Raw genomic sequence first — 8,290 nt, forward strand, 5'->3', positions numbered from 1 at the left:
AAAATAAAAGACAAAAAAATAAGAACTTATATTATCAAAGTGACAGATTCGATACAAAGAAGGCCCCTTTTTCTATTCTTATTCCTTGGGAGTTCCTTGGAAAATCACCCCTCATTTCAGAAATATTAATCAATAATAATAAATCAATGGATTATTATCAGACCCATCATGGCAATATAACAAGTAATGCTTGCCTTATGAACACTAAATTTTTACAGAGATATTAGAAGTCATTACTGCTAGAGTTTTGTTTATTAATTTATATATACGAAGAGATCATAAAGGAAATTTATACGAATGCACAAAATTATGTATAGTGAATACTAGTGATCATCTGAGCCAACTTTTCTTAAGTACTTCAAATTTAATGTGGATCCTCTGCACACTTGGAGCAGTCCAAATTTCAGTAGCCCCCTCTGTCCAATATGTTTCTTAACCCCTCAGCTACAGCCTTCTTTGGAAAATCAGTTTCTTGTGAGCAAGTGACTTCTGTTTGGATCTCTGATCAGCATCTGCAAAGTGCAGCCAAGGATAGAGAGCAGATGAGATAGCCACAGCATTTCTGTTCTGTCTTACATGTTACAGCTGTCTCGTTCTGTCTCTGAAGCTCATTCACTCTCAAATAGCTCTGGCATTGTAAGAATGCAAAATAGCACTGTAGCACTATAGCACTGAAGTGCTGTTGTCTGGTTGGTCATCGAATTGTTCAAGCGGGCATCAGTAATGTCTCCATTGTGAAACTTGTTGTTACTGTTTTTGGCATATTGAAAACACCACGGGTAGCTTGCCAGGCTCTGCCGTGCGGACGGGATGCCCTCGGTAGCTTGTTGGACTCTCCAAGAGGGACAGAGACATCGAACCTGGGTCGGCTGTGTGCAAGGCAAACGTCTTATCACCTGTGCTATAGCTCCAACCCTGTGGGGTCCCCCCTGCGGGCATCATCCTGTCCCTCAGGGAAGACCCTTCATGGGGCTAAGGAGGGGATGTAACCGAACGAAGAGACGCAGAGCCAGAAGGAGGAGGAGGAGAGAGAGAGAGAGTTTATTCACAGCAGTTACAATACTTATACCTCTTGGTGGGAGGGGCAGTATGCATGCTTGGACCCCCATAGGAACAATAGTAAAATGCAGATCAGGCATGGGCGTTGGCTAGTGAGAGAGGAGCACCTTAAGAGGACTAGGAGGAGGAGAAGGAGGAAAAGTAAGAGGAGGAGGAGACAAAGAAGGAGGAGGAGGAGAAGAAGGAAGAGGAGGAGGAGGAGGAGGAGGAGGAGGATGAGGAGGAGGAGGAGGACGAGGAGGACGAGGACGAGGAGGACGAGGAGGAGGGGAGAAAATGTATCATTCAAGGACTCATTCACTACTATGGACTCCTACTAGAATGTAAACTGCAGGGACAGCAATCATACCTGTCTTGTCTACCAGTATCTGCAAAACTTCTCTATCATGACAATAAAAAGCATCAAATTGCTAAACTAATGAATATATAAATACATGAATAAATGAATAAATGACTCCAAAGTGCAAGCATTCAAGAGTTCTCTTTACTCTGCAATATGTTAGCTTTTATTTTTTTCTTGCACAACAAGACAGACATTAAACAAATTATGGGTGTCTCTTGTGAGCAAGAAAGAGTTTATTCGAAATTGAGAGCAAGAGCATAAAATCATTTTCTATAGGTCACCAAAGACACTCTTAATATATTCCTAAAATGAAAGATAGCTTTGGAATTTATGTGGCCACTTCATGATATTTAGCCCTTTGATCCTTGAAGTCTTTTAGCTTTATTTGATCTGAAGCATGGATGAAAGCTTAAGAGAAAATGAATTGTGCCAATAAATATTTACTTTCATCTCTTCTCTGTATGCCTACAGTGATTCTTTTGTCTAAACTGTCTTAAAGAGATAAATTAAGCTGATATTTTGAATAACTCTGAAAACGCAAGCAAGAGTGAACATTCCTAAAGTACATTATTTGTTTTTCTGCTTTGTGTTACTATATAGGACTTATCCCTGAATTCCTTAAAATGCAAAAAAATGGTGTAAAGAAAATTAAAATTTTAAGTTAAAAAGTCAAGAACAGGTTTAACTCATGTGCTCCTTTTGTGGTGGAAAAAACACCTCCCTGACATTCTTATTTTTTTCTTTTTGGTACAGGAAGTTGTGGACTATCTTTTTACTACCTTTTCCATTACTTATGATATGTATATACTTAAACATCAAGCCAAACACACACACACACACACACACACACACACACACACACACACACACACAGCTGGCTATAGCTCATCTACAATTCAATTTATCCATGATCTTCCCAAGGAAGTCTTCCTTTATCAAGTCCCTTCTTAGAATGTAAGTTCTGTTCTTCCCTATCTCATAAAACTTTTGTTTCCCCATTCAGCACCATCATCATAAAGGGAGAGCCTGGCAAGCTACTGAGAGTATCCCACCTGCACGGAAGAGCCTTGGCAAGCTCCCTGTGGTGTATTTGATATACCAAATACAGCAACAATAACAGGTCTCATTTCCCTGACCCTGAAAAGAGCCTCCAATCATTGGAAAAAACGAGAAAGGAGAGGCTGCTAAAAGCTAAGGGTCGGAACGAATGGAGAGATTACTGGTGCCCATGAGTAAATCGATGAACAACGGGATGACAGTGATACAGCGATACAGTGACTCAGCATCCCACTCTGCATCTGTTTGAATATCTCCCTTGTGTGAAGTTACTTATGTACCACGTGTCTTGTTTATTTCTATATACTTAGTACCTACCAAGCACAGGCTTTCTAAATGCTACATTTGGTTAAATATTTGTTGGATAATTAATGAATGAGGAGGCTTAATCTCATTTCTTTCTTGGAAAACTGGTAGATGATTATGTGTCTAAAGAGATGTATCCCATGACATGCCTCCCATATGATTCTAGTTCTTACTGCTAAATACAGTCTAAATCATAGGTGCCACAGCATAGCTGTGTGGAACATAGAAGCAAAGAAAGAGCAGAAGTTTGTTGAAAATATTTCTAAGATATTATAACAAGGGATGTAAAGGGACAATTATGATTGATTGATGGGAGAGATTTTCATGTTGAATTTAGCATCGTAAAAATGCTTTGGCCAAGCTTCACAGCAGTTCTTATAATAGCCCTCTGTACTACTATTGTAGACACACTAATAGTATTTTTAAAAAGTGGGTTTTTTTTTTTTTTGCTTTTTGGGTCACACTCAGCAATGCACAGGGGTTACTCCTGGATCATGCACTCAGGAATTACTCCTGGCGGTGCTTGGGTGACCATATGGGATGCTGGGAATCGAACCCGGGTTGGCTGCGTGCAAGGCAAATGCTCTACCCGCTGTGCTATCTCTCCAGCCCCTAAAAAAAGTATTTTTAAGATATTCTTTAACTTCACAAAGATCTTTGTGAAAAGAGTGAAAGCATAACTAACAACCATTTTAACAGTAATGGGATATTAAATAAAGAAACAGGAATATGAATAATTTATAGTGTTTTTCAGTTCTAAACAAAGGGTAGTTTCAGATTATGTTTGCATGGAACATGGAAAATAACTGAACCCATACTTAAAATAGTAGAATCAAATAACCAAGAAAATAAAGAAATAAGAATTTCCCAGTAGCATGACTTAAATAATCATTGAATTAATTACTAGAAACTCACTAAAAATTAAACATGTACACCAACATGTCATCTATTTTGGTTCATACAAAGTCGTGTTCAGGGCTTTTTACTGGCTCTCTGCTCAGGGATTACTTTCGATGACGCCTGAGGATAGAATCAGTGTTGGCTGACGGCAAAGTTGCCTTTACCCTGTTCTGGCCCTAAATACTGCATTTAACTTATTTCTCAATGCCATTTTTTCATGGATTTAAACAACTTATACTCTGGCTTTAATAATATTTTGAATCAAGTCTTCTATCCTTTTTCTTTCTGAACCATTTGTCTCAGGTTTATCAATTCACATAGAATTTGTGAGTATAGCTTGATTTATTCATATGTGTGTTATTTTCTCACTAAAATGCCTACCTTAACCCACTTTTCATATGACCAATTCCTGCTCATCCTTCAAAACAGAGCCTGCACTACTGAATCATTGTCTATGAGGGACTTATCTTCAGGTGTACCATTTTGGAATAAGATCCCTATTTCTTGGTTGCCCCGTATCCCACATGTGTAAGAATCTTACCAGTTTTTTTTAAATTTCTAGTTGCTCTATTTTATGTATGTATGTATGTATGTATGTACGTATGTATGTATGTATTTTTACAGGAGTGCTAGCACAGTGAGAAGGGTGTTTGCATGAGGCTGACCTGGGTTCCATTCCTCCGTCCCTCTCAGAGAGATGGGCAAGCTACAAAGAGTATCCCGCCCACACAGCAGGGCCTGGCAAGCTACCTGTGGCATATTCTATATGTCAGAAACAGTAACAAGTCTCACAATGGAGACGTTACTGGTGCCCACTCGAGCAGATAGATGAACAATGGAAGGACAGTGCTACAGTGATTATTTTTACAAGGCTCTTCATGATTGGGTTTCAGACATACAATGTTTCCAGCCATCCCTCTACCAGTGTAATTTCCCAGCACCATAGTCCCCAGTTCCCCTCCTGCTCCTCCAAGCCCCATCTCTCTCTCTCTCTCTCTCTTTCTCTCGCTCACTCTTTCTCTTTCTTTCACTTTAGGCATTATAGTTTGTGATACAGATGTTGAAAGGTTATCATGTATATTCCTTTTCCTACTTTCAACATTCAGCTCTTGTCCAGAGTATTACCATAATGTTTATGTTATCTTTTCCACAGGCCCTGTATACCATTTCCATATTTTCAAATTTTTCAAAGGACTTGTGCATAGATTTGGTATTGAAATTGAATTCTCATGAAAGTTACATATATCCTGTATTTTATATGGCATACTTATATGGTCTAACTTTGAAGAGTTTGAATGCCATTCTAGTCACCTGTTTTTTTCCCCCTCTGTCAGAATAGTTTTAGTTCATGTCTTCATCATGCAGTAGTTGAACAGATACATTCCTCATGTCATCTCTAATTCATACTCTTCCTTAACATCAAACTTTTTCCAATAAATCTTAGGTTCTTCAGACTCTACACAGCACTCATTTTTAAAGATAAGCCAATAGCTATTAAAGAAATATTAACCAAGCAGGTCTGAGAGTGAAGAAAACCAAAATCCTCTGTGAGGCATTTTTAACAATGCAGGCTAACAGAAAAGCCCTTCAGGATAGACCTGAACATAATCACCTGTTTCTTGAAATACTTTATCAAAGATATATGATAATGTTTATATGTTAAATTTTCTTCTTTGTTATTTGGGAGACAATAGCTTTAAGTTAATTTTTGTAAGCATATTTACAGAAAATGATGTATTTCATGCATCCATTATGTTTTCAGTTAAGTTCCTTGTACTGCAATTTACTTTTTAATTTTGTGTTTTTTAACTTTTATATTATTATTGGCTATAGACATATTAGTAATTAGAGAGTTTATTTGTGAAGTTTATTTTGTTTATAACACATAACATTAAGTTCAACTTCTAGTTTTATAGCTTTAATTTATTGCACAACTCTTATTGAGGGTTGAAAAGATGGTATCGGATGTAAGACATATGCCTTGTATGATGTGAGCCCTGCCTTATCTCTGCTCCCTGGGAACACACGATCCACAGAGCGTTGTCCGGTACAATCCTGAGGCCCTCTGCACCCCCAGGATGGCCTGGATGATTCTCAGCACCGCAGGTCCCAAGGAGCATCACATCCTATTGCCTTTATATTGAACATGATGCGGAGGACCTGGCACCTCCTGAGCCCCACTCGGGAGTTCCTCTCCCTAAACTAAGTCCTCTGTTAAAAGAGCAATTCATTTGCATTCCTTATTATTTGTGAATTAATGTTTTCAGTAACATATTTTTTCTCTGTGTATACTTTCAATGTAACCTTACAGGATTTATATTTGTTTCACGGTTATTATCAATACATTGGTGTATGAAAGACTTATTTTCCTCTTTGACATAAGAATTTACTGACATTATTTTAACTTGCAATATTTTTTAATTTATTTTATTGAATCACCATGTGGAAAGTTACAAAGTTCTCAGGCTTATGTCTCAGTTATACAAAACTCAAGCACCCATCCCTTCACCAGTGCTCATATTCCACCACCTAAAACCCCAGGATACCTCCCATCCCCCGTCTCCCCACCCCCACCTGCATAACTGATAAATTTCACTTCATTTTCTCTCTACCTTGATTACATTCCATATTTCAACACAAAACTCACTATTGTTGTTGGATTTTCCCCAAAAAAGGACAGCCCTACTGACAAAGAAGCATTTGAAAATTAGTTTTCCATTGCTGAGAATGAAGAGATATAAAGTCCCGCTGTTCCAAGTATATAACTCTTTTTTTTCCCTCCTTCCTGCTCCACCAAGTTCGTGCCTGTTTACCTTGCAATATTTTAATGTTTCTGCCTATTTCAATTTCACTGGAGACTATAGTAGCTTATCACTGTATCACTGTCATCCCTTTGTTCACAATTTACTCAAGTGGGCGCCAGTAACCTCTTCATTTGTCCCCGCCCTGAGATTTTAGCAGCCTCTCCTTACTGCTTTTTCCCAATGATTGGAGGCTCTTTTCAGGGTCAGGGGAATGAGACCTGTTATTGTTGCTGAAGTTGGCATATCAAATATGCCACAGGGAGCTTGCCAGACTCTTCCTTGTGGGCAGGATTCCCTCGGTAGCTTGTCAGGTTCTTTTAGAGGTACATATATACCTTTAATATTATATAGGCTGCACATCATCATAAAGAAAAAATATATATATAAATTATAAAATATATATTTTCCTTTATGATGATATGTAGCCTATATAATATTAAAAATTTTTTTCTGAACAAAAAGCTTGTTATAACACCCTTATCTTTGTACTAGAACTACCAATGCTGTTTCAACTTACATGTTTACTAACTCAACAAAGATTTACTCAGTGCCCTCAACATGCTAGTTACGTTAAGCAGAGGATATTGATTTCAGAACAGTGATCATAGATACACTGTTCATATTTGTCTTTTGTGTGTCACATATATTTTGTGTGTCATACCAGTTAGGGATATTTTAAGTGAACTTATTTTTTGTCCACCTTTCAACTTATTGGGCATATTGTCCTGCAACATTCTGCAAACTCTTATCTCTGATTTTTGTTTGCAAGTAGGTGTCTGTTTAACCCTCCATAGGTAACATTCTTCTTTTAATGCAATGGTGTAATTTCTATTCATATCTGAATTTTAATGAACCCAATAAATTAAATCTCAAATTGGACCACTTTAAAATGATCCTTTTCAAAATTCTTTGAATGGCTTGAGTAATATCTCTCCAATTTATCTGCAGGGCCATACCATTGCCAGGACACTCGCAGGCTTCTACTATCAAAAACATGATAAATTTGCCTCTTCTCTTTCTGAAGATGCTCTAATAGTACAAGAATTCTTGGTTGTTAACTTTTGCATGGCAAAATTGATAATACCAATCAAAACTTAGTAGTCTGATGCTCAAGTCTTCTATTTTCTAGAAAAAATTATTCTGAAGTACATAACACCCTGTCATTTTGACCCAGGGGCTCATAGCAAATCTCAGTTTATAAAAATACTGCATACTAGTTGCTCCCCCTTATTTGTCCATTGTTTTTCCTTTTTCTCTTAGTATCCTACTATCTCCTCTACAATAAACTACGGGCATCAACATTTTGTTTTAAAGTAAGCAAGAAAGGTACATACTTAGATTTTAGGAAAATATTAGATTTTAGGAAAAATTATGTACCATAGATATATTGGTTATTTATTTAATAATCCTGATCAATGTAGAAATACTGAACTTCCATGATGTCAATTTTATTTCTAAGAGTTTTTCTCTTAGTCCATGTCAACTGCATTTTATAGACTTTTCCTAATAGGATCCTTTATATAATTGACTTTTCTGCAAGTCAAGTCTTTACATCACTGCTTCTGAAGTGGTTTTAAATAATATTGCATAATCTATTTAGTTTTTTCCCCTTAATTCTGACATTCTCCATGTCACCTCATGCTCTGAAGAGCAATAGGTGCATAGCTTACATTATATCTCGGATTTTGTATTCCTTGGGAAACAGAGTTTTTTATGGAGTTTAGTGTGAAGGTGTTTGTGACTCTTGGGAGTCACATCAGTGAAGGGCCAAGAAATAAATCAGAATGAGGCTGGGCCTAGAAATCAAACTCTAGTGTAGTTC

At 37.3% G+C, this 8,290-nt stretch overlaps 1 non-coding gene across 1 annotated transcript; it reads right to left on the reverse strand.

Moving 5' to 3' along the window:
* Positions 1-4,989: 4,989 nt before the first annotated feature.
* Positions 4,990-5,059, reverse strand: LOC129400211 (small nucleolar RNA SNORD5). The gene has a single exon (XR_008627527.1). It is a non-coding gene; the product is annotated as a small nucleolar RNA SNORD5 (small nucleolar RNA).
* Positions 5,060-8,290: the final 3,231 nt, after the last annotated feature.

Source organism: Sorex araneus, chromosome X, assembly GCF_027595985.1.
Source record: "Sorex araneus isolate mSorAra2 chromosome X, mSorAra2.pri, whole genome shotgun sequence".
NCBI classification, from domain to species: domain Eukaryota; kingdom Metazoa; phylum Chordata; class Mammalia; order Eulipotyphla; family Soricidae; genus Sorex; species Sorex araneus.